This window comes from Schistocerca nitens, chromosome 3 (genome assembly GCF_023898315.1).
Source record: "Schistocerca nitens isolate TAMUIC-IGC-003100 chromosome 3, iqSchNite1.1, whole genome shotgun sequence".
NCBI lineage: Eukaryota > Metazoa > Arthropoda > Insecta > Orthoptera > Acrididae > Schistocerca > Schistocerca nitens.
The window spans coordinates 744,459,682-744,462,702 of record NC_064616.1 but is presented as its reverse complement, the minus strand read 5'-3'; the positions used below and the strand labels follow the sequence as shown (position 1 = coordinate 744,462,702).

General features: G+C 38.9%; 1 non-coding gene across 1 annotated transcript; it reads left to right on the top strand.

The window, feature by feature from the left end:
- The first annotated feature begins 2,678 nt into the window (after window positions 1-2,678).
- Window positions 2,679-2,753, top strand: Trnat-ugu (transfer RNA threonine (anticodon UGU)). The gene has a single exon. It is a non-coding gene; the product is annotated as a tRNA-Thr (tRNA).
- Window positions 2,754-3,021: the final 268 nt, after the last annotated feature.

Below are 3,021 nucleotides of genomic sequence, written 5' to 3'. Positions count from 1 at the left end.
GGTTGGTTGGTTTTGGGGAAGGAGACCAGACAGCGAGGTCATCGGTCTCATCGGATTAGGGAAGGATGGGGAAGGAAGTCGGCCGTGCCCTTTCAAAGGAACCATCCCGGCATTGGCCTGGAGCGATTTAGGGAAATCACGGAAAACCTAAATCAGGATGGCCGGACGCGGGACTTCTCGTTGTCTATTTCTCCGCAAGCAGTTGATGTATCTTTGAATGGGGACTCCACACCTTCGCTGTTACGAGGGCTCTTCATTGACATGTGCAGATATTGAAGTTTTACTGCTTGGATTTATGAGTCCACATGGCTTTAATAATGCCACTGATGATGGTCACGTAGTGACTGAAATCGATTTGCAACAGAAATAAAGATTTCTACATCAGCAACCAATGCTGAATCTCCTTTTGTTACATATTTATTAAAAATTCTTTAATGAGTTACAGATAGTGCGGAAAATGACTCAAGATCAGCTAATGTAAAAACCAAAATAGACTTAAATTTAAACGCAACACATCTTTGAGGTACACAGAATTGAGTTGAAATCCGTCTAAGGGCCATTTCTGTAGCATTAATCAGGCACATGGTTTACGCTTACTTCGAAGCTCGACGAGTGACATCACGTACTTTCGACAAGTTTAAACCAAGTGAGACCTCTGGTGCTTCTAACAATAACGTTAATTCAGATTATATTGGAGAAAAAGATTAGACATAATTTCTGATTCACGTTATAGCAAAATATCTTTACTCTTGTTCTTAGTCAATTTCTTGACTTACGACAAAAATTACTTCAGGAATGCACCATCTAGTAGTGCAATCTGAATGTTCATTTCAGAGTTTTTCCGGCTCCACCTGCCTTAACAATATTATTTCTGTGGAATTTGCAGTAATTGCACCTTATATGAGACCGATGACCTCGCTGTCTGGTCTCCTTCCCCAAGAACCCAACCCCCCAACACCTTATATAAAAACAACAATTTACGCAATCTTGTTCGTCGTTTTATCTAGCTTCACCCACCTTCATAACCTATTTACCTTATTTTTTCACGTTCTTCTGCAACTGCACATTTCAAATTACTGTGCCTACACTCACTGGATTCACACTTCAAACGCTGGCTTCGAAACATTAATTTTCATAACTTTTTGCCCTAATACCGGTTCAGATTTTAAAATTAATAAGTATCGTTAATGGAAAGAAGCATTTTTTGCTTAGTCTGAGAAAGATAGAGATGACCGTCATGAACTACGATATGACTTCATTCAACGGCTATTTTTGTTAACCAACGTAGGTGACGCAGTGGTTAGCGTAGTGGGCATTCGGCATGACGACGGTTCAAATTCGCGTCCAAGCAGCCAGATTTAGGTTTTCCGCGATTTTCCTAAATAACTACAGGAAAAATGCTAGGATGGTTCCTTTGAAAGGGCACGGAAGATTTCCTTCCCCATCCTTGAAACATTCCGAGCTTGTGCTCCATCTCTACTGACCTTGATGTCAACCGGACGTTAAACTCCAGTCTTCCTTCCTTCTATTTTTGATAGCATTATCGTCATTTTATCGCACATAGCTTAGTCATATTCCGTAATTTGAATCAGCCATTGTTATCATGTGTCATGATTCATTCAACATTATAAGCACTTGTACATGTACCTGTGTAGTTGGAATAATCTATAAAATTTGAGTACTTAACAATGGGAAGGTTCATCTTTAAAAAATAAAATTTGTAAGATTCAGTGACACTGTTCATACATTAATTCATTCCATGTATCTTACTAGATCTTCATTCACACGCATAAAACAACAGAACCTATAAACAAAATAAAAAGATGTATCAGAAGATACAGCTGCAGGAGTAAACTAATAAACGGATAATCTCTATCGTACTAGAGAACCTAAAATTTTCCTACTTATTGAGACGACAGAGAAGTTGCTTAGTTTCGTATTTTGTATTTTGGACTACCTTTATACCTGTGTGCAGAGCATTTCCCGGAATGAAGAAGAGAGTCCTAGCAATTTTATTTTCATTCTTGTAGCAGCCATCATCATATCATTATCTACAAATTGACCAAAGTATACAACGAATTGATGTTCACCAAAAAATACAAACACCTTACTAATTGCGGAACTCTATGGAACCGAATCTCACACAAACAAAAGTGCAAAAGAGCCAGTCGCACGTGCTGACCACCAACATATCCTAAACAAATATCAGTTTATTTTCAAAACACTGAGCTGACACCGCTGGTTGCTTATTGTACCTAGAGATTGCTGAACGGTGTAGTTTGTAGTAATTTAACTTAAAAAAGATTCGGTGCTAGAAAAATAATGACAGCTACATATAAATTACGCGGAAAATGTTCGTTATTGTTTTCCATTAAAGCATGCTGCATAGAAAACTTTGATCTCTAATCATATGAAGTCATATATATGACAGTACGTTTAATAATGGAAGCAAGACTCAAGACAAGTCAAGAAGCGATAATACGATTTATCGACCTAAAAAAAGCGTTCAATAATGTAAATGGCTCAAGATGTTCGAAGTTGCAAAAAAGGAAAGAGATTCAATATATCGGGAAACAAGGGTAATGTACACTATGTACAAGAACCAAGAAGGAAAAGTGAGTGGAAGACCGAGACCTAAGTGTTCCGATTAAAAAGTATGTGAAACCAGAATGCTCTGTGCCCGCGGTGGCTCAGATGGATAGAGCGTCTGCCATGTAAGCAGGAGATCCCGGGTTCGAGTCCCGGTCGCGGCACACATTTTCAACATGTCCCCAATGAAGTACATCAACGCCTGTTTGCAGCTATGGTGTCTATTTAATTATCATTTCAAAAGGCAATGGCCCCAAGATGGATCCTTGTGGGACACCACATGTAACTTCTTCCCATTCTGATGATGACTGATGACTTAATTCACTAGTCCCTTGCACTGACACCCTTTGTTTCCTGTTAGCGAGGTATGACTTGAACCATTTTGCAGCACTGCCTGTGACACCATAGAATTCTAATTTATTTAAAAGGATG